The sequence below is a fragment of the Musa acuminata genome, chromosome BXJ2-1 (assembly GCF_036884655.1).
Source record: "Musa acuminata AAA Group cultivar baxijiao chromosome BXJ2-1, Cavendish_Baxijiao_AAA, whole genome shotgun sequence".
NCBI lineage: Eukaryota > Viridiplantae > Streptophyta > Magnoliopsida > Zingiberales > Musaceae > Musa > Musa acuminata.
Window position 1 is genome coordinate 27,755,462 of NC_088338.1, and position 23,696 is coordinate 27,779,157.

The 23,696-nt window shown below is 49.5% G+C and overlaps 14 non-coding genes and 15 pseudogenes across 14 annotated transcripts; all 29 read left to right on the plus strand.

The window, feature by feature from the left end:
* The first annotated feature begins 165 nt into the window (after positions 1–165).
* On the plus strand, positions 166–284 carry LOC135601139 (5S ribosomal RNA). Its single transcript, XR_010483442.1, has one exon. It is a non-coding gene; the product is annotated as a 5S ribosomal RNA (ribosomal RNA).
* Positions 285–634: 350 nt separating this feature from the next.
* Positions 635–753, plus strand: LOC135600611 (5S ribosomal RNA). The gene has a single exon (XR_010482929.1). It is a non-coding gene; the product is annotated as a 5S ribosomal RNA (ribosomal RNA).
* Positions 754–1,103: 350 nt separating this feature from the next.
* LOC135600823 (5S ribosomal RNA) lies at positions 1,104–1,222 on the plus strand. Its single transcript, XR_010483136.1, has one exon. It is a non-coding gene; the product is annotated as a 5S ribosomal RNA (ribosomal RNA).
* Positions 1,223–1,572: 350 nt separating this feature from the next.
* On the plus strand, positions 1,573–1,691 carry LOC135599852 (5S ribosomal RNA). Its single transcript, XR_010482193.1, has one exon. It is a non-coding gene; the product is annotated as a 5S ribosomal RNA (ribosomal RNA).
* Positions 1,692–2,041: 350 nt separating this feature from the next.
* LOC135599518 (5S ribosomal RNA) lies at positions 2,042–2,160 on the plus strand (annotated as a pseudogene).
* Positions 2,161–2,510: 350 nt separating this feature from the next.
* LOC135600437 (5S ribosomal RNA) lies at positions 2,511–2,629 on the plus strand. Its single transcript, XR_010482758.1, has one exon. It is a non-coding gene; the product is annotated as a 5S ribosomal RNA (ribosomal RNA).
* A 350-nt stretch (positions 2,630–2,979) lies between these two features.
* LOC135600053 (5S ribosomal RNA) lies at positions 2,980–3,098 on the plus strand. Its single transcript, XR_010482387.1, has one exon. It is a non-coding gene; the product is annotated as a 5S ribosomal RNA (ribosomal RNA).
* Positions 3,099–3,448: 350 nt separating this feature from the next.
* LOC135599745 (5S ribosomal RNA) lies at positions 3,449–3,567 on the plus strand. Its single transcript, XR_010482088.1, has one exon. It is a non-coding gene; the product is annotated as a 5S ribosomal RNA (ribosomal RNA).
* Positions 3,568–3,917: 350 nt separating this feature from the next.
* LOC135603525 (5S ribosomal RNA) lies at positions 3,918–4,036 on the plus strand (annotated as a pseudogene).
* A 350-nt stretch (positions 4,037–4,386) lies between these two features.
* Positions 4,387–4,505, plus strand: LOC135602260 (5S ribosomal RNA; annotated as a pseudogene).
* A 349-nt stretch (positions 4,506–4,854) lies between these two features.
* On the plus strand, positions 4,855–4,973 carry LOC135601619 (5S ribosomal RNA; annotated as a pseudogene).
* A 350-nt stretch (positions 4,974–5,323) lies between these two features.
* Positions 5,324–5,442, plus strand: LOC135599628 (5S ribosomal RNA). Its single transcript, XR_010481975.1, has one exon. It is a non-coding gene; the product is annotated as a 5S ribosomal RNA (ribosomal RNA).
* A 350-nt stretch (positions 5,443–5,792) lies between these two features.
* Positions 5,793–5,911, plus strand: LOC135604125 (5S ribosomal RNA; annotated as a pseudogene).
* Positions 5,912–6,261: 350 nt separating this feature from the next.
* Positions 6,262–6,380, plus strand: LOC135600438 (5S ribosomal RNA). The gene has a single exon (XR_010482759.1). It is a non-coding gene; the product is annotated as a 5S ribosomal RNA (ribosomal RNA).
* A 350-nt stretch (positions 6,381–6,730) lies between these two features.
* On the plus strand, positions 6,731–6,849 carry LOC135602755 (5S ribosomal RNA; annotated as a pseudogene).
* Positions 6,850–7,199: 350 nt separating this feature from the next.
* Positions 7,200–7,318, plus strand: LOC135602459 (5S ribosomal RNA; annotated as a pseudogene).
* A 350-nt stretch (positions 7,319–7,668) lies between these two features.
* Positions 7,669–7,787, plus strand: LOC135601617 (5S ribosomal RNA; annotated as a pseudogene).
* Positions 7,788–8,137: 350 nt separating this feature from the next.
* On the plus strand, positions 8,138–8,256 carry LOC135602862 (5S ribosomal RNA; annotated as a pseudogene).
* Positions 8,257–8,606: 350 nt separating this feature from the next.
* LOC135603133 (5S ribosomal RNA) lies at positions 8,607–8,724 on the plus strand (annotated as a pseudogene).
* A 350-nt stretch (positions 8,725–9,074) lies between these two features.
* On the plus strand, positions 9,075–9,193 carry LOC135600603 (5S ribosomal RNA). The gene has a single exon (XR_010482921.1). It is a non-coding gene; the product is annotated as a 5S ribosomal RNA (ribosomal RNA).
* A 350-nt stretch (positions 9,194–9,543) lies between these two features.
* Positions 9,544–9,662, plus strand: LOC135599899 (5S ribosomal RNA). Its single transcript, XR_010482239.1, has one exon. It is a non-coding gene; the product is annotated as a 5S ribosomal RNA (ribosomal RNA).
* A 350-nt stretch (positions 9,663–10,012) lies between these two features.
* On the plus strand, positions 10,013–10,131 carry LOC135600382 (5S ribosomal RNA). The gene has a single exon (XR_010482705.1). It is a non-coding gene; the product is annotated as a 5S ribosomal RNA (ribosomal RNA).
* A 350-nt stretch (positions 10,132–10,481) lies between these two features.
* Positions 10,482–10,600, plus strand: LOC135599496 (5S ribosomal RNA; annotated as a pseudogene).
* A 350-nt stretch (positions 10,601–10,950) lies between these two features.
* On the plus strand, positions 10,951–11,069 carry LOC135602201 (5S ribosomal RNA). Its single transcript, XR_010483961.1, has one exon. It is a non-coding gene; the product is annotated as a 5S ribosomal RNA (ribosomal RNA).
* Positions 11,070–11,419: 350 nt separating this feature from the next.
* On the plus strand, positions 11,420–11,538 carry LOC135603067 (5S ribosomal RNA; annotated as a pseudogene).
* Positions 11,539–11,888: 350 nt separating this feature from the next.
* Positions 11,889–12,007, plus strand: LOC135604268 (5S ribosomal RNA; annotated as a pseudogene).
* A 350-nt stretch (positions 12,008–12,357) lies between these two features.
* On the plus strand, positions 12,358–12,476 carry LOC135601070 (5S ribosomal RNA). The gene has a single exon (XR_010483375.1). It is a non-coding gene; the product is annotated as a 5S ribosomal RNA (ribosomal RNA).
* A 350-nt stretch (positions 12,477–12,826) lies between these two features.
* Positions 12,827–12,945, plus strand: LOC135604101 (5S ribosomal RNA; annotated as a pseudogene).
* Positions 12,946–23,442: 10,497 nt separating this feature from the next.
* Positions 23,443–23,561, plus strand: LOC135602230 (5S ribosomal RNA; annotated as a pseudogene).
* Positions 23,562–23,696: the final 135 nt, after the last annotated feature.

Consider the following 23,696-nt stretch of genomic DNA (forward strand, 5'->3'; position numbering starts at 1 on the left):
CCGTGACCGATACGCAGTCGTCGGGCTAGGGCTCGGAGAGAGCTTGCAATAGATATTTTGTGAACGTTCGAGAAAGCGACGACGCTTTCGTGACGGGCAAGAGGCTCCGAACGTTGATATGCCGACCGCGACGTGCACATAGGCGAGGGACGAAGCACGCGAAACGGGTGCGATAATGCCAGCACTAAATCACCGGATTCCATCAAAACTCCGAAGTTAAGCGTGCTTGGGCCAGAGTAGTACTAGGATGGGTGACCCCCTGGGAAGTCTTCGTGTTGCACTCCTTTTTGCATCCCGGGATACGAAACATCTCCCGTAGATCTCCGAGACGATTGTTTTGGGGCTGGAAATTTGCTGTGACCGCTACGCAGTCAGTATCGAGGGGCTCGGAGAGAGCTTTCCGGATTGGGGTCGCAATAGCGATTCCGAGATCGTTCTAAAAAGTGCAGATGGTTTCGGCACGCGCTTGCCGTGACCGATACGCAGTCGTCGGGCTAGGGCTCGGAGAGAGCTTGCAATAGGGATTTGGTGAACGTTCGAGAAAGCGACGACGGTTTCGTGACGGGCAAGAGGCTCCGGACGTTGATATGCCGACCGCGACGTGCACATAGGCTAGGGACGAAGCACGCGAAACAGGTGCGATAATGCCAGCACTAAATCACCGGATCCCATCAAAACTCCGAAGTTAAGCGTGCTTGGGCCAGAGTAGTACTAGGATGGGTGACCCCCTTGGAAGTCCTCGAGTTGCACTCCTTTTTGCATCCCGGGATATGAAACATCTGCCGTAGAGCTTCGAGACGATTGTTTGGGGGCTGGAAATTTGCTGTGACCGCTACGCAGTCAGTATCGAGGGGCTCGGAGAGAGCTTTCCGGATTGGGGTCGCAAGAGCGATTCCGAGATCGTTCTAAAAAGTGCCGATGGTTTCGGCACGCGCTAGCCGTGACCGATACGCAGTCGTCGGGCTAGGGCTCGGAGAGAGCTTGCAATAGGGATTTCGTGAACGTTTGAGAAAGCGACGACGGTTTCGTGACGGGCGAGAGGCTCCGGACGTTGATATGCCGACCGCGACGTGCACATAGGCGAGGGACGAAGCACGCGAAACGGGTGCGATAAGGCCAGCACTAAATCACCGGATCCCATCAAAACTCCGAAGTTAAGCGTGCTTGGGCCAGCGTAGTACTAGGATGGGTGACCACTTGGGAAGTCCTCGAGTTGCACTCCTTTTTGCATCCCGGGATACGAAACATCTCCCGTAGAACTCCGACACGATTATTTTGGGGCTGGAAATTTGCGGTGACCGCTACGCAGTCAGTATCGAGGGGCTCGGAGAGAGCTTTCCGGATTAGGGTCGCAATAGCGATTCCGAGATCGTTCTAGAAATTGCCGATGGTTTCGGTACGTGCTTGCCGTGACCGATACGCAGTCGTCGGTCTAGGGCTCGGAGAGGGCTTGCAATAGGGATTTCGTGTACGTTCGAGAAAGCGCCGACGGTTTCGTGACGGGCAAGAGGCTGCGGCTGTTGATACGCCGACCGCGACCTGCACATAGGCGAGGGACGAAGCACGGGAAACCGGTGCGATAATGCCAGCACTAAATCACCGGATCCCATCAAAGCTCCGAAGTTAAGCGTGCTTGGGCAAGAGTAGTACTAGGATGGGTGACCCCCTGGGAAGTCCTCGTGTTGCACTCCTTTTTGCATCCCGGGATACGAAACATCTCCCGTAGAGCTCCGAGACGATTGTTTTGGGGCTGGAAATTTACTGTGACCGCTACGCTGTCAGTATCGAGGGTGTCGGAGAGAGCTTTCCGGATTGGGGTCGCAATAGCGATTCCGAGATCGTTCTAGAAAGTGCCGATGTTGTCGGCACGTGCTTGCCGTGATCGATACGCAGTCGTCGGGCTAGGGCACGGAGAGAGGTTGCAATAGGGATTTCGTGAACGTTCGAGAAAGCGCCGACGGTTTCGTGACGGGCAAGAGGCTCCGGACGTTGATGCACCGACCGCGACGTGCACATAGGCGAGGGACGAAGCTCGCGAAACGGGTGCGATAATGGTAGCACTAAATCACCGGATACCATCAAAACACCGAAGTTAAGCTTGCTTGGGCCAGAGTAGTACTACGATGGGTGACACCCTGGGAAGCCCTCTTGTTGCACTCCTTTTTGCATCCCGGGATACGAAACATCTCTCGTAGATCTCCGAGACGATTGTTTTGGGGATGGAAATGTGCTGTGACCGCTACGCAGTCAGTATCGAGGGGCTCGGAGATAGCTTTCAGGATTGGGGTCGCAATAGCGATTCCGAGATCGTTCTAAAAAGTGCAGATGGTTTCGGCACGCGCTTGCCGTGACCGATACGCAGTCGTCGGGCTAGGGCTCGGAGAGAGCTTGCAATAGGGATTTGGTGAACGTTCGAGAAAGCGACGACGGTTTCGTGACGGGCAAGAGGCTCCGGACGTTGATATGCCGACCGCGACGTGCACATAGGCGAGGGACGAAGCACGCGAAACGGGTGCGATAATGCCAGCACTAAATCACCGGATCCCATCAAAACTCCGAAGTTAAGCGTGCTTGGGCCAGAGTAGTAATAGGATGGGTGACCCCCTGGGAAGTCCTCGAGTTGCACTCCTTTTTGCATCCCGGGATACGAAACATCTCCCGTAGAGCTTCGAGACGATTGTTTTGGGGCTGGAAATTTGCGGTGACCGCTACGCAGTCAGTATCGAGGGGCTCGGAGAGAGCTTTCCGGATTGGGGTCGCAAGAGCGATTCCGAGATCGTTCTAAAAAGTGCCGATGGTTTCGGCACGCGCTTGCCGTGACCGATACGCAGTCGTCTTCCTAGGGCTCGGAGAGAGCTTGCAATAGGGATTTCGTGAACGTTCGAGAAAGCGACGACGGTTTCGTGACGGGCAAGAGGCTCTGGACGTTGATATGCCGACCGCGACGTGCACATAGGCGAGGGACGAAGCACGCGAAACGGGTGCGATAATGCCAGCACTAAATCACCGGATCCCATCAAAACTCCGAAGTTAAGCGTGCTTGGGCCAGCGTAGTACTAGGATGGGTGACCACTTGGGAAGTCCTCGAGTTGCACTCCTTTTTGCATCCCGGGATACGAAACATCTCCCGTAGAGCTCCGACACGATTGTTTTGGGGCTGCAAATTTGCGGTGACCGCTACGCAGTCAGTATCGAGGGGCTCGGAGAGAGCTTTCCGGATTGGGGTCGCAATAGCGATTCCGAGATCGTTCTAGAAATTGCCGATGGTTTCGGTACGCGCTTGCCGTGACCGATACGCAGTCGTCGGGCTAGGGCTCGGAGAGGGCTTGCAATAGGGATTTCGTGAACGTTCGAGAAAGCGCCGACGGTTTCGTGATGGGCAAGAGGCTGCGGCTGTTGATACGCCGACCGCGACATGCACATAGGCGAGGGACGAAGCACGGGAAACCGGTGCGATAATGCCAGCACTAAATCACCGGATCCCATCAAAACTCCGAAGTTAAGCGTGCTTGGACAAGAGTAGTACTAGGATGGGTGACCCCCTGGGAAGTCCTCGTGTTGCACTCCTTTTTGCATCCCGGGATACGAAATATCTCCCGTAGAGCTCCGAGACGATTGTTTTGGGGCTGGATATTTACTGTGACCGCTACGCAGTCAGTATCGAGGTGCTCGGAGAGAGCTTTCCGGATTGGGGTCGCAATTGCGATTCCGAGATCGTTTTAGAAAGTGCCGATGTTTTCGGCACGTGCTTGCCGTGATCGATACGCAGTCGTCGGGCTAGGGCTCGGAGAGAGGTTGCAATAGGGATTTCGTGAACGTTCGAGAAAGCGCCGACGGTTTCGTGACGGGCAAGAGGCTCCGGACGTTGATGCACCGACCGCGACGTGCACATAGGCGAGGGACGAAGCTCGCGAAACGGGTGCGATAATGGCAGCACTAAATCACCGGATACCATCAAAACACCGAAGTTAAGCTTGCTTGGGCCAGAGTAGTACTACGATGGGTGACCCCCTGGGAAGCCCTCGTGTTGCACTCCTTTTTGCATCCCGGGATACGAAACATCTCCCGTAGAGCTCCGAGACGATTTTTTTGGGGCTGGAAATTTGCTGTGACCGCTACGCAGTCAGTATCGAGAGGCTCGGAGAGAGCTTTCCGGATTGGGGTCGCAATAGCGATTCCGAGATCGTTCTAGAAAGTGCCGATGTTTTCGGCACGTGCTTGCCGTGATCGATACGCAGTCGTCGGGCTAGGGCCCGGAGAGAGCTTGCAATAGGGATTTCGTGAACGTTCGAGAAAGCGACGACGGTTTCGTGACGGGCAATAGGCTCCGGACGTTGATGCACCGACCGCGACGTGCACATAGGCGAGGGACGAAGAACGCGAAACGGGTGCGATAATGCCAGCACTAAATCACCGGATACCATCAAAACACCGAAGTTAAGCTTGCTTGGGCCAGAGTAGTACTACGATGGGAGACCCCCTGGGAAGTCCTCGTGTTGCACTCCTTTTTGCATCCCGGGAAACGAAACATCTCCCGTAGACTTCGAGACGATTGTTTTGGGGCTGGAAATTTGCTGTGACCACTACACAGTCAGTATCGAGGGGCTCGGAGAGAGCTTTCCGGATTGGGGTCGCAATAGCGATTCCGAGATCGTTCTAGAAAGTGCCGATGGTTTCGGCACGCGCTTGCCGTGACCGATACGCAGTCGTCGGGCTAGGGCTCGGAGAGAGCTTGCAATAGGGATTTGGTGAACGTTCGAGAAAGCGACGACGCTTTCGTGACGGGCAAGAGGCCCCGGACGTTGATATGCCGACCGCGACATGCACATAGGCGAGGGACGAAGCACGCGAAACGGGTGCGATAATGCCAGCACTAAATCACTGGATCCCATCAAAACTCCGAAGTTAAGCGTGCTTGGGCCAGAGTAGTACTAGGATCGGTGACCACTTGGGAAGTCCTCGAGTTGCACTCCTTTATGCATCCCGGGATACGAAACATCTCCCGTAGAGCTCCGACATGATTGTTTTGGGGCTGGAAATTTGCGATGACCGCTACGCAGTCAGTATCGAGGGGCTCGGAGAAAGCTTTCCGGATTGGGGTCGCAATAGCGATTCCGAGATCGTTCTAGAAATTGCCGATGGTTTCGGTACGCGCTTGCCGTGACCGATACGCAGTCGTCGGGCTAGGGCTCGGAGAGGGCTTGCAATAGGGATTTCGTGAACGTTCGAGAAAGCGCCGACGATTTCGTGACGGGCAAGAGGCTACGGCTGTTGATACGCCGACCGCGACGTGCACAAAGGCGAGGGACGAAGCACGGGTAACCGGTGCGATAATGCCAGCACTAAATCACCGGATCCCATCAAAACTCCGAAGTTAAGCGTGCTTGGGCCAGAGTAGTACTAGGATGGGTGACCCCCTGGGAAGTCCTCGTGTTGCACTCCTTTTTGCATCCCGGGATACGAAACATCTCCCGTAGAGCTCCGAGACGTTTGTTTTGGGGCTGGAAATTTACTGTGACCGCTACGCAGTCAGTATCGAGGGGCTCGGAGAGAGCTTTCCGGATTGGGGTCGCAATAGCGATTCCGAGATCGTTCTAGAAAGTGCCGATGTTTTCGGCACGGGCTTGCCGTGATCGATATGCAGTCGTCGGGCTAGGGCTCGGAGAGAGGTTGCAATAGGGATTTCGTGAACGTTCGAGAAAGCGCCGACGGTTTCGTGACGGGCAAGAGGCTCCGGACGTTGATGCACCGACCGCGACGTGCACATAGGCGAGGGACGAAGCTCGCGAAACGGTTGCGATAATGGCAGCACTAAATCACCGGATACCATCAAAACACCGAAGTTAAGCTTGCTTGGGCCAGAGTAGTACTACGATGGGTGACCCCCTGGGAAGCCCTCGTGTTGCACTCTTTTTTGCATCCCGGGATACGAAACATCTCCCGTAGATCTCCGAGACGATTGTTTTGGGACTGGAAATTTGCTGTGACCGCTACGCAGTCAGTATCGAGGGGCTCGGAGAGAGCTTTCACGATTGGGGTCGCAATAGCGATTCCGAGATTGTTCTAAAAAGTGCAGATGGTTTCGGCACGCGCTTGCCGTGACCGATATGCAGTCGTCGGGCTAGGGCTCGGAGAGAGCTTGCAATAGGGATTTGGTGAACGTTCGAGAAAGCGACGACGGTTTCGTGACGGGCAAGAGGCTCCGGACGTTGATATGCCGACCGCGACGTGCACATAGGCGAGGGACGAAGCACGCGAAACGGGTGCGATAATGCCAGCACTAAATCACCGGATCCCATCAAAACTCCGAAGTTAAGCGTGCTTGGGCCAGAGTAGTAATAGGATGGGTGACCCCCTGGGAAGTCCTCGAGTTGCACTCCTTTTTGCATCCCGGGATACGAAACATCTCCCGTAGAGCTTCGAGACGATTGTTTTGGGGCTGGAAATTTGCTGTGACCGCTACGCAGTCAGTATCGAGGGGCTCGGAGAGAGCTTTCCGGATTGGGGTCACAATAGCGATTCCGAGATCGTTCTAGAAAGTGCCGATGGTTTCGGCACGCGCTTGCCGTGACCGATACGCAGTCGTCGGGCTTGGGCTCGGAGAGAGCATGCAATAGGGATTTCGTGAACGTTCGAGAAAGCGATGACGGTTTCGTGACGGGCAATAGGCTCCGGACGTTGATGCGCCGACCGCGACGTGCACATAGGCGAGGGACGAAGCTCGCAAAACGGGTGCGATAATGGCAGCACTAAATCACTGGATCCCATCAAAACACCAAAGTTAAGCTTGCTTGGGCCAGAGTAGTACTAGGATGGGTGACCCCCTGGGAAGTCCTCGTGTTGCACTCCTTTTTGCATCCCGGGATACGAAACATCTCCCGTAGAGCTCCGAGACGATTGTTTTGGGGTTGGAAATTTGCTGTGACCGCTACGCAGTTAGTATCGAGGGGCTCGGAGAGAGCTTTACGGATTGGGGTCGCAATAGCGATTCCGAGATCGTTATAGAAAGTGCCGATGGTTTCGGCACGCGCTTGCCGTGACCGATACGCAGTCGTCGGGCTAGGGCTCGGAGAGAGCTTGCAATAGGGATTTCGTGAACGTTCGAGAAAGCGACGACGGTTTCGTGACGGGCAATAGGCTCCGGACGTTGATGCGCCGACCGCGACGTGCACATAGGCGAGGGATGAAGCTCGCAAAACGGGTGCGATAATTGCAGCACTAAATCACCGGATCCCATCAAAACACCGAAGTTAAGCTTGCTTGGGCCAGAGTAGTACTAGGATGGGTGACCCCCTGGGAAGTCCTCGTGTTGCACTCCTTTTTGCATCCCGGGATACGAAACATCTCCCGTAGAGCTCCGAGACGATTGTTTTGGGGCTGGAAATTTGCTGTGACCGCTACGCAGTCAGTATCGAGGGGCTCGTAGAGAGCTTTCCGGATTGGGGTCGCAATAGCGATTCCGAGATCGTTCTAGAAAGTGCCGATGGTTTCGGCACGCGCTTGCCATGTCCGATACGCAGTCGTCGGGCTAGGGCTCGGAGAGAGCTTGCAATAGGGATTTCATGAATGTTCGAGAAAGCGACGACGGTTTCGTGACGGGCAAGAGGCTCCGGACGTTGATGCGCCGACCGCGACGTGCATATAGGCGAGGGACGAAGCATGGGAAACGGGTGCGATAATGCCTGCACTAAATCACCAGATCCCATCAAAACCCCGAAGTTAAGCGTGCTTGGGCCAGAGTAGTACTACGATGGGTGACCCCCAGGGAAGTCCTCGTGTTGCACTCCTTTTTGTACCCCGGGATATGAAACAGCTCCCGTAGAGCTCCGAGACGATTGTTTTGGGGCTGAAAATTTGCTGTGACTGCAACGCAGTCAGTATCGAGGGGCTCGGAGAGAGCTTTCCGGATTGGGGTCGTAATAGCGATTCTGAGATCGTTCTAGAAAGTGCCGATGGTTTCGGCACGCGCTTGCCGTGACCGATACGCAGTCGTCGGGCTAGGGCTCGGAGAGAGCTTGCAATAGGGATTTCATGAATGTTCGAGAAAGCGACGACGGTTTCGTGACGGGCAAGAGGCTCCGGACGTTGACGCGCCGACCGCGACGTGCATATAGGCGAGGGACGAAGCACGGGAAACGGGTGCGATAATGCCTACACTAAATCACCAGATCCCATCAAAACCCCGAAGTTAAGCGTGCTTGGGCCAGAGTAGTACTACGATGGGTGACCCCCAGGGAAGTCCTCGTGTTGCACTCCTTTTTGTACCCCGGGATATGAAACAACTCCCGTAGAGCTCCGAGACGATTGTTTTGGGGCTGAAAATTTGCTGTGACCGCAACGCAGTCAGTATCGAGGGGCTCGGAGAGAGCTTTCCGGATTGGGGTCGTAATAGCGATTCTGAGATCGTTCTAGAAAGTGCCGATGGTTTCGGCACGCGCTTGCCGTGACCGATACGCAGTCGTCGGGCTAGGGCTCGGAGAGAGCTTGCAATAGGGATTTCGTGAACGTTCGAGAAAGCGACGACGGTTTCGTGATGGGCAAGAGGCTCCGGACGTTGATGCGCCGACCGCGACGTGCACATAGGCGAGGGACGAAGCACACGAAACGGGTGCGATAATGCCAGCACTAAATCACCAGATCCCATCAAAACACCGAAGATAAGCGTGCTTGGGCCAGAGTAGTACTACGATGGGTGCCCCCTGGGAAGTCTTCGTGTTGCACTCCTTTTTGCATCCCGGGATACGAAACATCTCCCGTAGAGCTCCGAGACGATTGTTTTGGGGCTGGAAATTTGCTGTGACCGCTACGCTGTCAGTATCGAGGGGCTTAGAGAGCGCTTTCCGGATTGGGGTTGCGATAGCGATTCCGAGATCGTTCTAGAAAGTGCCGATGGTTTCGGCACGCGCTTGCCGTGACCGATACGCAGTTGTCGGGCTAGGGCTCGGAGAGAGCTTGCAATAGGGATTTCGTGAACGTTCGAGAAAGCGACGGTGGTTTCGTGACGGGCAAGAGGCTCCGGACGTTGATACGCCGACCGCGACGTGCACATAGGCTTGGGACGAAGAACGCGAAACGGGTGCGATAATGCCAGCACTAAATCACCAGATCCCATCAAAACACCGAAGTTAAGCGTGCTTGGGCCAGAGTAGTACTAGGATGGGTGACCCCCTGGGAAGTCCTCGTGTTGCACTCCGTTTTGCATCCCGAGATACGAAACATCTCACGTAGAGCTCCGAGACGATTGTTTTGGGGCTGGAAATTTGGTGTGACCACTATGTAGTCAGTATCGAGGGGCTCGGAGAGAGCTTTCCGGATTGGGGTCGCAATAGCGATTCCGAGATCGTTCTAGAAAGTGCCGATGGTTTCGGCACGCGCTTGCCGTGACCGATACGCAGTCGTCGGGCTAGGGCTCGGAGAGAGCTTGCAATAGGGATTTCGTGAACGTTCGAGAAAGCGACGACGGTTTTGTGACGGGCAAGAAGCTCCGGACGTTGATATGCCGACCGCGACGTGCACATAGGCGAGGGACGAAGCACGCGAAACGAGTGCGATAATGCCAGCACTAAATCACCGGATCCCATCAAAACTCCGAAGTTAAGCGTGCTTGGGCCAGAGTAGTACTAGGATGGGTGACCCCCTGGGAAGTCCTCGTGTTGCACTCCTTTTTGCATCCCGGGATACGAAACATCTCCCGTAGAGCTTCGGAACGATTGTTTTGGGGCTGGAAATTTGCTGTGACCGCTACGGGGTCAGTATCGTGGGGCTCGGAGAGAGCTTTCCGGATTGGGGTCGCAATAGCGATTCCGAGATCGTTCTAGAAAGTGCCGATGGTTTCGGCACGCGCTTGCCGTGACCGATACGCAGTTGTCGGGCTAGGGCTCGGAGAGAGCTTGCAATAGGGATTTCGTGAACGTTCGAGAAAGCGACGACGGTTTCGTGACGGGCAATAGGCTCCGGACGTTGATGCGCCGACCGCGACTTGCACATAGGCGAGGGACGAAGCACGCGAAACGGGTGCGATAATGCCAGCACTAAATCACCGGATCCCATCAAAACTCCGAAGTTAAGCGTGCTTGGGCCAGAGTAGTACTAGGATGGGTGACCCCCTGGGAAGTCCTCGTGTTGCACTCCTTTTTGCATCCCGGGATACGAAACATCTCCCGTAGAGCTTCGAGACGATTGTTTTGGGGCTGGAAATTTGTTGTGACCGCTACGCGGTCAATATCGAGGGGCTCGGAGAGAGCTTTCCGGATTGGGGTCGCAATAGCGATTCCGAGATCGTTCTAGAAAGTGCTGATGGTTTCGGCACGCGCTTGCCGTGACCGATATGCAGTTGTCGGGCTAGGGCTCGGAGAGAGCTTGCAATAGGGATTTCGTGAACGTTCGAGAAAGCGACGACGGTTTCGTGACGGGCAATAGGCTCCGGACGTTGATGCGCCGACCGCGACGTGCACATAGGCGAGGGACGAAGCTCGTGAAACAGGTGCGATAATGGCAGCACTAAATCACCGGATCCCATGAAAACAACGAAGTTAAGCTTGCTTGGGACAGAGTAGTACTAGGATGGGAGACCCCCTGGGAAGTCCTCGTGTTGCACTCCTTTTTGCATCCCGGGATACGAAACATCTCCCGTAGAGCTCCGAGACGATTGTTTTGGTGCTGGAAATTTGCTGTGACCACTACGCAGTCAGTATCGAGGGGCTCGGAGAGAGCTTTACGGATTGGGGTCGCAATAGCGATTCCGAGATCGTTCTAGAAAGTGCCGATGGTTTCGGCACGCGCTTGCCGTGACCGATACGCAGTTGTCAGGCTAGGGCTCGGAGAGAGCTTGCAATAGGGATTTCGTGAACGTTCGAGAAAGCGACGACGGTTTCATGACGGGCAAGAAGCTCCGGACGTTGATATGCCGACCGCGACGTGCACATAGGCGAGGGACGAAGCACGCGAAACGGGTGCGATAATGCCAGCACTAAATCACTGGATCCCATCAAAACTCCGAAGTTAAGCGTGCTTGGGCCAGAGTAGTACTAGGATGGGTGACCCCCTGGGAAGTCCTCGTATTGCACTCCTTTTTGCATCCCGGGATACGAAACATCTCCCCTAGAGCTTCGGAACGATTGTTTTGGGGCTGGAAATTTGCTGTGACCGCTACGCGGTCAGTATCGAGGGGCTCGGAGAGAGTTTTCCGGATTGGGGTCGAAATAGCGATTCCGAGATCGTTCTAGAAAGTGCCGATGGTTTCGGCACGCGCTTGCCGTGACCGATACGCAGTTGTCGGGCTAGGGCTCGGAGAGAGCTTGCAATAAGGATTTCGTGAACGTTCGAGAAAGCGACGACGGTTTCGTGACGGGCAATAGGCTCCGGACGTTGATGCGCCAACCGCGACGTGCACATAGGCGAGGGACGAAGCTCGTGAAACGGGTGCGATAATGGCAGCACTAAATCACCGGATCCCATCAAAACACCGAAGTTAAGCTTGCTTGGGCCAGAGTAGTACTAGGTTGGGTGACCCCTTGGGAAGTCCTCGTGTTGCACTCCTCTTTGCATCCCGGGATACGAAACATCTCCCGTAGAGCTCCGAGACGATTGTTTTGGGGCTGGAAATTTGCTGTGACCGCTACGCAGTCAGTATCGAGGGGCTCCGAGAGAGCTTTCCGGATTGGGGTCGCAATAGCGATTCCGAGATCGTTCTAGAAAGTGCCGATGGTTTCGGCACGCGCTTGCCATGACCGATACGCAGTCGTTGGGCTTGGGCTCAGAGAGAGCTTGTATTAGGGATTTCGTGAATGTTCGAGAAAGCGACGACGGTTTCGTGACGGGCAATAGGCTCCGGACGTTGATGCGCCGACCGCGACGTGCACATAGGCGAGGGACGAAGCTCGCGAAACGGGTGCAATAATGGCAGCACTAAATCACCAGATCCCATCAAAACACCGAAGTTAAGCTTGCTTGGGCCAGAGTAGTACTAGGATGGGTGACCCCCTGGGAAGTCATCGTGTTGCACTCCTTTTTGCATCCCGGGATACGAAACATCTCCCGTAGAGCTCCGAGACGATTGTTTTGGGGCTGGAAATTTGCTGTGACCGCTACGAAGTCAGTATCGAGGGGCTCGGAGAGAGCTTTCCGGATTAGAGTCGCAATAGCGATTCCGAGATCGTTCTAGAAAGTGCCGATGGTTTCGGCACGCGCTTGCCGTGACCGATACGCAGTCGTCGGGCTAGGGCTCGGAGAGAGCTTGCAATAGGGATTTCGTTAACGTTCGAGAAAGCGACGACGGTTTCGTGACGGGCATGAGGCTCCGGACGTTGATATTGCGACCGCGACGTGCACATAGGCGAGGGACGAAGCACGCGAAACGGGTGCGATAATGCCAGCACTAAATCACCGGATCCCATCAAAACTCCGAAGTTAAGCGTGCTTGGGCCAGAGTAGTACTAGGATGGGTGACCCCTTGGGAAGTCCTCGTGTTGCACTCCTTTTTGCATCGCGGGATACGAAACATCTCCCGTAGAGCTCCGAGATGATTGTTTTGGGGCTGGAAATTTGCTGTGACCGCTACGCAGTCAGTATCGTGGGGCTCGGAGAGAGCTTTCCGGATTGGGGTCACAATAGCGATTCCGAGATCGTTCTAGAAAGTGCCGATGGTTTCGGCACGCGCTTGCCGTGACCGATACGCAGTCGTCGGGCTAGGGCTCAGAGAGAGCTTGCAATAGGGATTTCGTGAACGTTCGAGAAAGCGATGACGGTTTCGTGACGGGCAAAAGGCTCCGGACGTTGATGCGCCGACCGCGACGTGCACATAGGCGAGGGACGAAGCTCGCGATACGGGTGCGATAATGGCAGCACTAAATCACTGGATCCCATCAAAACACCAAATTTAAGCTTGCTTGGGCCAGAGTAGTACTAGGATGGGTGACCCCCTGGGAAGTCCCCGTGTTGCACTCCTTTTTGCATCCCGAGATACGAAACATCTCCCGTAGAGCTCCGAGACGATTGTTTTGGGGCTGGAAATTTGCTGTGACCGCTACGCAGTCAGTATCGAGGGGCTCGGAGAGAGCTTTACGGATTGGGGTCGCAATAGCGATTCCGAGATCGTTATAGAAAGTGCCGATGGTTTCGGCACGCGCTTGCCGTGACCGATACGCAGTCGTCGGGCTAGGGCTCGGAGAGAGCTTGCAATAGGGATTTCGTGAACGTTCGAGAAAGCGACGACGTTTTCGTGACGGGCAATAGGCTCCGGACGTTGATGCGCCGACTGCGACGTGCACATAGGCGATGTCACGACCCGGGTCTGATGAGCTAACTGGCCAATAACTCCATTTTGGTCCTCAACGGCGGACCAAAATGCTTAAGCGGGAGGTAATGTAGTACACTCATCAGGCCCTTATAAGCTAATCATACACATTCCCCACTTCCGATGTGGGGCTAATGGGATATTACACTATCCCCAACCTAATTAGCTTGACGTCCTCGTCAAGGCCTGACATATCCCAGATCGAACCCTAGCATAGTGCATGTGAGGTTTAACTCAGTGGTGGCTCCACGCCGTGATGAGTTCTCTGACTCCATCCACGGGTAGCCCTTTCCTACTGCAGCCCTCTCACCCTGCCCTAATGCTAGGTCGGCTCTGATACCAAATGTCACGACCCGGGTCTGATGAGCTAACTGGCCAATAACTCCATTTTGGTCCTCAACGGCGGACCAAAATGCTTAAGCGGGAGGTAACGTAGTACACTCATCAGGCCCTTATAAGCTAATCATACACATTCCCCACTTCCGATGTGGGGCTAATGGGATATTACACTATCCCCAACCTAATTAGCTTGACGTCCTCGTCAAGGCCTGACATATCCCAGATCGAACCCTAGCATAGTGCATGTGAGGTTTAACTCAGTGGTGGCTCCACGCCGTGATGAGTTCTCTGACTCCATCCACGGGTAGCCCTTTCCTACTGCAGCCCTCTCACCCTGCCCTAATGCTAGGTCGGCTCTGATACCAAATGTCACGACCCGGGTCTGATGAGCTAACTGGCCAATAACTCCATTTTGGTCCTCAACGGCGGACCAAAATGCTTAAGCGGGAGGTAACGTAGTACACTCATCAGGCCCTTTTAAGCTAATCACACACATTCCCCACTTCCGATGTGGGACTAATGGGATATTACACTATCCCCAACCCAATTAGCTTGACGTCCTCGTCAAGGCCTGACATATCCCAGATCGAACCCTAGCATAGTGCATGTGAGGTTTAACTCAGTGGTGGCTCCACGCCGTGACGAGTTCTCTGACTCCATCCACGGGTAGCCCTTTCCTACTGCAGCCCTCTCACCCTGCCCTAATGCTAGGTCGGCTCTGATACCAAATGTCACGACCCGGGTCTGATGAGCTAACTGGCCAATAACTCCATTTTGGTCCTCAACGGCGGACCAAAATGCTTAAGCGGGAGGTAACGTAGTACACTCATCAGGCCCTTATAAGCTAATCACACACATTCCCCACTTCCGATGTGGGGCTAATGGGATATTACACTAAAATGTCACGACCCGGGTCTGATGAGCTAACTGGCCGATAACTCCATTTTGGTCCTTGCAACCACGGACCAAAATGCTTAAGCGGGAGGTAACGTAGTACACTCATCAGGCCCTTATAAGCTAATCACACACATTCCCCACTTCCGATGTGGGACTAATGGGATATTACACTATCCCCAACCCAATTAGCTTGACGTCCTCGTCAAGGCCTGACATATCCCAGATCGAACCCTAGCATAGTGCATGTGAGGTTTAACTCAGTGGTGGCTCCACGCCGTGACGAGTTCTCTGACTCCATCCACGGGTAGCCCTTTCCTACTGCAGCCCTCTCACCCTGCCCTAATGCTAGGTCGGCTCTGATACCAAATGTCACGACCCGGGTCTGATGAGCTAACTGGCCAATAACTCCATTTTGGTCCTTGCAACCACGGACCAAAATGCTTAAGCCGGAGGTAACGTAGTACACTCATCAGGCCCTTATAAGCTAATCACACACATTCCCCACTTCCGATGTGGGACTAATGGGATATTACACTATCCCCAACCCAATTAGCTTGACGTCCTCGTCAAGGCCTGACATATCCCAGATCGAACCCTAGCATAGTGCATGTGAGGTTTAACTCAGTGGTGGCTCCACGCCGTGACGAGTTCTCTGACTCCATCCACGGGTAGCCCTTTCCTACTGCAGCCCTCTCACCCTGCCCTAATGCTAGGTCGGCTCTGATACCAAATGTCACGACCCGGGTCTGATGAGCTAACTGGCCGATAACTCCATTTTGGTCCTTGCAACCACGGACCAAAATGCTTAAGCGGGAGGTAACGTAGTACACTCATCAGGCCCTTATAAGCTAATCACACACATTCCCCACTTCCGATGTGGGACTAATGGGATATTACACTATCCCCAACCCAATTAGCTTGACGTCCTCGTCAAGGCCTGACATATCCCAGATCGAACCCTAGCATAGTGCATGTGAGGTTTAACTCAGTGGTGGCTCCACGCCGTGACGAGTTCTCTGACTCCATCCACGGGTAGCCCTTTCCTACTGCAGCCCTCTCACCCTGCCCTAATGCTAGGTCGGCTCTGATACCAAATGTCACGACCCGGGTCTGATGAGCTAACTGGCCAATAACTCCATTTTGGTCCTTGCAACCACGGACCAAAATGCTTAAGCCGGAGGTAACGTAGTACACTCATCAGGCCCTTATAAGCTAATCACACACATTCCCCACTTCCGATGTTTCCGAATGTTCGTATAAATTTTTGGTGTTAATGTAAGAAATAGAGTATGAATTAGAGGTAACCTATTTGTAAGATTTAGGAGATCTGTTCAAAAAAAAAAAAAAAAAAAAAGAATCTGAGGACCTATATGTAAACCCTAAGGACCTAATCGTGAATATGATAAAAACGAGGACTAAACTGTAAAATGCACCAAATGACAAATTCCACCGCTTAAGCCTCTCTGCCTTCGTTGTTAAGGAAGCAGAGGAGGCAGCTCGTGGGTGATCAGGGAAAGAAAAGAAGAAGAAGAAGAAGAAGAAGAAGAAGGAGAAGAGAAAGAAAATTTGGGGCTTTTAGGGTTTTTGCTTTAATCTTGTTACTTCGGGTCAAAATTTGCAAAGGCAAGTGTTCTAACCCCATCCTACATAAGTATTTGACTCTGTTTTTATGTTGATTCAAAATAAATTGGAAGATTTTTATTTAGAAACTGATATGTTTCTCTTTGGACATAGAACTATGGATTCTTAAAGTTTTCGGTAAACTGACCCCTAAGCACTGTTTCAGCCCTAAGTTTTAGTACAGAAAGAGAATTCAGGCAGGAACTATTTTTGTTTGAAATTAGACTCGTATGCCTTTCTTTTGACACCGATTTTGTAGATTTCGGACACCGAATACTTACCCAAAAATTTGTTTCAAAAGAGCCTATAGACGCTGTAAAACAGAGTTCAAGATTTCTGACCCTTCAATACTAAAACGCCTATAACTCTATGCCCTGAAATGCTTCATTCATTGTTGATTTTGCTTCGAAATGTTCCATATGTCGTTGATGTGTTTTGGAACATTTTATATGCCATTGATAAGCTCCGATATGTTTCCCTTGTTTCTGATATGCTCCAATTACTCTATACCCCATCTGTCAGGAACCAAATATGTATGATTAAAAGGACAATTGTGATTCTGCTCCTAATGATTTTATGTCTACAAAATCGTATATTCTGCTTTGTGTTTTGAAACTGTATCTCTTTGGAAATTGTACTATTTTGATATGGATATGTTAGTCACTTGCTGAGCTCTTTATGCTCACCCTGTTTGTTGATAAATTTTTCAGGATAGCGTATCGCTTGCTTTAATGTTAAGAATGGGCTGAGGCAGTGGAAAGTTTAGAAGACGTTGGGCAGAACTTTTGTTAGCATATATGTAGTTGTGTATAAGCTACCTTGCATCTAATGAAATGTGACTATGAATCTAAACCTGTGGATTTTGTGTAAGTTAAAGGATCCCTCATGTATAGGGTTTTGGAATGTTAAATTAAATTTGTGTAATGATACGAACTTATGGTAAATCGATGATTGTGGTGACTGCATGGATTTCCCCACTTGTGGATTTATATTGTGGTTTTTATTTTGATGAGTCGAGTTCAGATTGTATGAATTATCGAGTGATGTGTGCTATGTTTATGAATTGCACAGGGTTATGAATTGGTAGATTATAGAAGTGAAATTTTTGATCTGAATGTTTTTCTTAGTGACCTCAAATGTGTGTTTGGATCCTGGGTTAGTTATGATGAAAAATTTTTAATATCATGGATATTTTTTTTCACGCCCCTCAAAATATTATCCATGATATTAAAATTTTTCATCATCACAAACCAATCCAGGATCCAAACTAACGTTTGAGGACACTGAAAAACATTCTATTCATATTCACATCCATAAAACCTGTGCATTTTAAAATCATATATCACATCACTCGATAATTCACATTTATGGCAACCCAAGCCAACTTGACAAACATGAACAACATTTATAATTCCACAAGCTAAATAAATTATACAATCAGAACTCCAACTATTCACCACAAGATCATATCGTCATAAATTAGACTTAACATTCAGAAATTCCAAATAAGAGAGATCTCCTAACACTTTGACACAGTATATCAATTTCGGTTCATCGACAATATTTCATTACATACAAAACATACTTATACAACAATAGCATAACAACCGACAAGACTTGCCCATCATTCTGAATAGCTATCCACTGCCTCAGCCCAAATCAAACATCTCGAAGAGTGACAAGCTGACCTGAAAGATTTATATAACAACGGAGTGAGCCAAAAACGGCTCAGCAAGTGACAAAGCATATTCAGAACAAAAGGAACGATTTCAAACAAGTAAGGTATCATAATGCAAGGCAGAATACAAGAATTCTCAAGGATACCATCTCAATAGATACCAAATCATACGTATCATGTCATTCAAAACATATTTGATCCATACCGAATGGAACATAAAGTAATTGGAACATATCAATGGCAGATAGGACATTTCAGAACATATCAGTTCATAGCAAATGGAGCACAGAGTAATTGGAGCATATCAGTAACAAAGGAAACATATCGGAGCTTATCAATGGCAGATAGGACATTTTAGAACATATCAGTTCATAGCAAATGGAGCACAGAGTAATTGGAGCATATCAGAAACAAAGGAAACTTATCGGAGCTTATCAATGGCATATAAAATGTTCCAAAACACATCAACGACATATGGAACATTTCGAAGCAAAATCAACAATGAATGAAGCATTTCAGAGCATATCAAACTCATATGTCGTACAGAAGCTCAAACGTCGTCCTTGACGTTGCAATCATATCATACTTATCCAGAGCAGGAACAGAAATAACTCACCAAAACTCTGGATGTCATATCAAACATATAGAGGGTGTAGTGGGATCACAGACAGAATGTAATTCATCCATTTCTGAATGACCACCAGACAGAAGTCTCCCACGCTTGGGAGCTCCATCCACCCACGTCTAGGTGAAGTCAGAGGGGGCCGGCAGAGCATCGCAGGCTCTATGCATAACTCCCTTTACCATTTCTGGCAAAGGTTCACATTATCCCACAACACCAGAATACAAGAGGGCAGATTAAACAATAAGTAGCATAATACGGAAGCACACGCGGAACAACAATACGTACATGTGCCTTTACGAGACAATACGATGCAAGCAACAATCTCTCACAAATGTATTCAGTTTTGGAATGAAATGAAGGCAAGAGTATACAGGGATTCAAAGCATTCATACTGAGCTCAATTCAAAATAGGAAGGTTAGATGAATTCAATATCCAAAGGAATGAAACTGGAATAGGCACATATCGAAAGCAAATGCGGAACAATAGGATATACATGTGCCTATATGAGTCAATACGATATAGCATAAACGTTACACAACAGTTTTCAAGAATGCAATAATTTTAAGGACAAGAGCATACAAGAATTCAAAGCAGTAATATAAAGCTCAATTGAATGAGAAAGCTAAAGGATATCAATTTCCAAAGGAATGAAACCAGAATATGAGAAATCGACCAAAGCTCGATTTCTGGCAGAATACAGAAGGCACATTGAACAAATGATTCAAACTATCAATCGTGCTCCAATTTACTCAGAAATAATCATTGGATTATACTTTCAGATAAGACAGGCTTCATATGAATTAAACTGTCCAACAGAGAGAGTTACAAATAATTTGGTAAGCAAGTGTCGTAGAACAAAATCTCTGTTGGTAGAATTCATAATGTTAGATTCAACAGATAACTGGGCAGGTGTTTGGATTCCAAATCTTTCAATCCATATATCAAAGAAAGGTCTACGAGTCTAGTTTCCAATGAAATGAGTTTTGAACAAATCAGAGTTTCCACAAAGACTTATAGGCAGCTCGGTATCAAAAGGTCAGAATCTCAGAAGTTGCACAGATTCGAATCGTTACGTCTAAACAGGAGATATAACAAATGCAAGGCTAGAATAATTCAAAGTTCCACATATTCAAAGCAAATGTGGAGATAAAATTGGCAGTGAGAAAAGATCAGGAAACTTGCAATAAGACATATCAGAGCAATTATAGGAGAAACGAACAGGGAACTTGCAATAGAAAGGATCGAAACAAGTGGGAAACTTGCAATAAGACATATCAGAGCAATTATAGGAGAAACGAACAGGGAACTTGCAATAGAAAGGATCGAAACAAGTGGGAAACTTGCCTTTCAAAGATTTCGATCCGAAGATCCAAAGAAGGTGCCAGCCCAAATCCTTCTACTTTTCCTCCGTGTCCTTTCTCTGTTTCATTTTGTGCTCCCGTTTTCTTCCTTTCTTCGCAACTACACCACGTGTCGAACATCGAGGCACAGTCACCTGCTCTCTCTTACTCTCATTCCTTCTTTTTCTTTCCCAAACACAGCTGCCACAGCCGCCGCCGCTGCCACTGCCACAATCGCAGCCCCTTCCACCGCACTATCTTCCTTCCTCCCTTCTCTTGCAGACATAACTGCTGCATACGCAGTCGCTGCCGCTGCGGCCGCAATCCCGTCCGCAGCCCCTTTTTCCCCCTTTCCTTTCTTTTCTTTCCCAGCTGCAACTGCCGCAGTCGCAGTCGCAACCATGGCCGCAGCCACCACAGCCGCAGCCTTTTATTTCTCCCCTGCTCTATTTCCTCTCCTTCTCTTCCAGCTGCAGCTGCCACTGCCACAGCTGCCTCTCCTTCTCCTCTTCCTCTCTTCTTCCCTTTTACTTTCTCTTCTTCTTCCTTTCCTTCTCTTCTTTCCCAGCTGCACTGCTGCAGTCGCAGCCTCAGCCACGACCACAGCCTCTTCTTCCTCCCCTGCTCATCTTCCTCTCCTTCTTCTTCTCTTCCTTCCTCTTACTCTTTCCCTGCCATAGCTGCAGCTGCCACAGCCGCAGCCGCAGCTACTTCTTTCCCTTCTCCTCTTCCCTTTTTCCTCCCCAACGCCACACACCTCCTCGCTGCAGCCTTGCCGCAGCTATCCTCCTCTCTTCTTCTTCTTCTTCTTCTTCTTCTTCTTCTTCTTCCCTTTTCATCCTCAACGCCCCACACATCCTCTCCTCTGTTTCAACCTGCGAAAAACAGAGGTGCTGCAGCCCTAGCTGCTGCAGCTGCCTCTCTCTCTCCTCTCCATCTTCCCTCTCTTCTACTTCTTCTTTTCTTCTCTTCTCCCTCTTCTTCCTCTCTTCTTTTCCCTCTTCTTCTCTTCTCCCACTACTTCTCTTCTTCTCCCCACGCCCCACCGCTTCTCTCTCTGTTCGAGAAACAGAGAGCGTGGGAGGCGGTGGGATAAAACCGAATTTTCGGTTTTCCTTTATCTTTTTTTTTTCTTTTTGCAACTTAACAGTTTAGTCCTTGAAATTTCCATATTTACATATAGGTCCCCCGATTTATAAATAAATCTTTATTAATAATTTTCAAAAGTGAGGGATATTACACTCTCCCCTCCTTAAAAGAAAATTTAGTCCTCTAAATTGATCATAGTTCAATCAACGAAAAGATGAGGATTATGATATCTTTATTTCCTTCTCCTGCTCTCAAATAATTTCATCAATACAATATAATGACATAATTATCCAAGAGTGACCGAAATATTCTCCTCCTTGATCCTCAATAAATGGTAACCCGACCTTCAATCAATTTCTAAAAATACTTGCGCACCCTGAAGTTAATCAAGCAAGTCGTTACTTCCGGAAATACTCATTTTTGATTGTCACCTGATTCAATTGTCTATAATCATTACAAAGCCTCAATGTTCCATACATCTTTTTAACTAACACCGGAGCACCTCATGATGAAATATTAAGCCAAATAAAATCCTCATTTAATAATCCTTGTAGTTGCTTTTCCAATTCCACTTACTCAAATGATATCTTTCTGTAGAGAGGCTTAGATATTGGGATTGTCCCAAGGACCAAATCAAAAGCAAAGTCACATTTGGAGGTAATCCAAGCAAGTCATCCTGGGATACATAGGCAAAGAGATAAATCATGTCCCATACTCTCAAAATAAAAGATCGGCTGATCAAATATGCAAAAGTGATCATTTGTTATATACCAATCCATACTGATATGATAGGAAGATAGCCAATCCATACCAAGTATAATATCAAAACTCCAAATCTCTAGGAGAACTAAATCAGCAAAAGTTCAAGTTCTCCAACAAAAATCAAACAAGAGGACCAGATTCAAGTTCGTTATCAAAGAATTCCCAATGATCATATTTACATATAGCACATAATATAGTGGTCTTGGTTGAATACCCAAGTGATAGGCAGAATATTCCGAATCAAATCATAGATGAGACCCATGGTCAAACAAATATTTGCATTCTTTCATAAACATGCATAATACCTTTGACCACTAATTCAGAAGTTTCAGAATCATATTCAGTGATAGCATACACTCTGACATGGGCTGATGATTTATGAGGCAGTGACTCTTTCTTCTTATTCAAGGGGCAGTCTTTTATTTTATGATCCAACTTTCTACAAACAAAATAGACTCTAGTCACTCGGAAACATAAATTTGTTTCATAATTTAACTTGTAATTCACATATGATTGAGTCTTTTGTGATGACTTCCCATTTCAAATCCAAATGTCTTGACCCTCTTGTTATTATTTTCTGATTCATTTCCAATCATATTTTTATTGGTAACTTATCCTTATCATCTTGCCATTGATCTCCAAAAATTCTTTTCATTTTTGCCATTAATGATCATCTTCTATTTCCAATATAAGGTGGCAAAAGAAATCTTTCGATCATCAGAACAATTTTGTACATCGAATATCTTCTCTATTCGCATCATCCATTTTTCTGCCACCAATGAAATTAGGTCCACCATGCTTCTGCTGCGCCACTCTGATTCAATATCCCAAATCAATCCTTTCATTCCTCTTAATTAATCAGAAACAAATGAAATAGGAGGACCAAATGTCCTCGTCATCCCAGATTCCTAAAATGCATCAAAGAAAATTTCCACCGATCACTATAGTTCATTAGACCTCAATATATTTTGCACGTCAACATATCAAATATTTCAGTAATCCTCAAACAATTGAGGATTAGCTAACTGGCCCATAACCCACAGGTCCCAGGATCGAAACCTGGCTCTGATACCAAATGTCACGACCCGGGTCTGATGAGCTAACTGGCCAATAACTCCATTTTGGTCCTCAACGGCGGACCAAAATGCTTAAGCGGGAGGTAACGTAGTACACTCATCAGGCCCTTATAAGCTAATCATACACATTCCCCACTTCCGATGTGGGGCTAATGGGATATTACACTATCCCCAACCTAATTAGCTTGACGTCCTCGTCAAGGCCTGACATATCCCAGATCGAACCCTAGCATAGTGCATGTGAGGTTTAACTGTAACGTAGTACACTCATCAGGCCCTTATAAGCTAATCATACACATTCCCCACTTCCGATGTGGGGCTAATGGGATATTACACTATCCCCAACCTAATTAGCTTGACGTCCTCGTCAAGGCCTGACATATCCCAGATCGAACCCTAGCATAGTGCATGTGAGGTTTAACTCAGTGGTGGCTCCACGCCGTGATGAGTTCTCTGACTCCATCCACGGGTAGCCCTTTCCTACTGCAGCCCTCTCACCCTGCCCTAATGCTAGGTCGGCTCTGATACCAAATGTCACGACCCGGGTCTGATGAGCTAACTGGCCAATAACTCCATTTTGGTCCTCAACGGCGGACCAAAATGCTTAAGCGGGAGGTAACGTAGTACACTCATCAGGCCCTTTTAAGCTAATCACACACATTCCCCACTTCCGATGTGGGACTAATGGGATATTACAGGCGAGGGACGAAGCTCGCGAAACGGGTGCGATAATGGCAGCACTAAATCACCGGATCCCATCAAAACACCGAAGTTAAGCTTGCTTGGGCTAGAGTAGTACTAGGATGGGTGACCCCCTGGGAAGTCCTCGTGTTGCACTCCTTTTTGCATCCCGGGATACGAAACATCTCCCGTAGAGCTCCGAGACGATTGTTTTGGGGCTGGAAATTTGCTGTGACCGCTACGCATTCAGTATCGAGGGGCTCGGAGAGAGCTTTCCGGATTGGGGTCGCAATA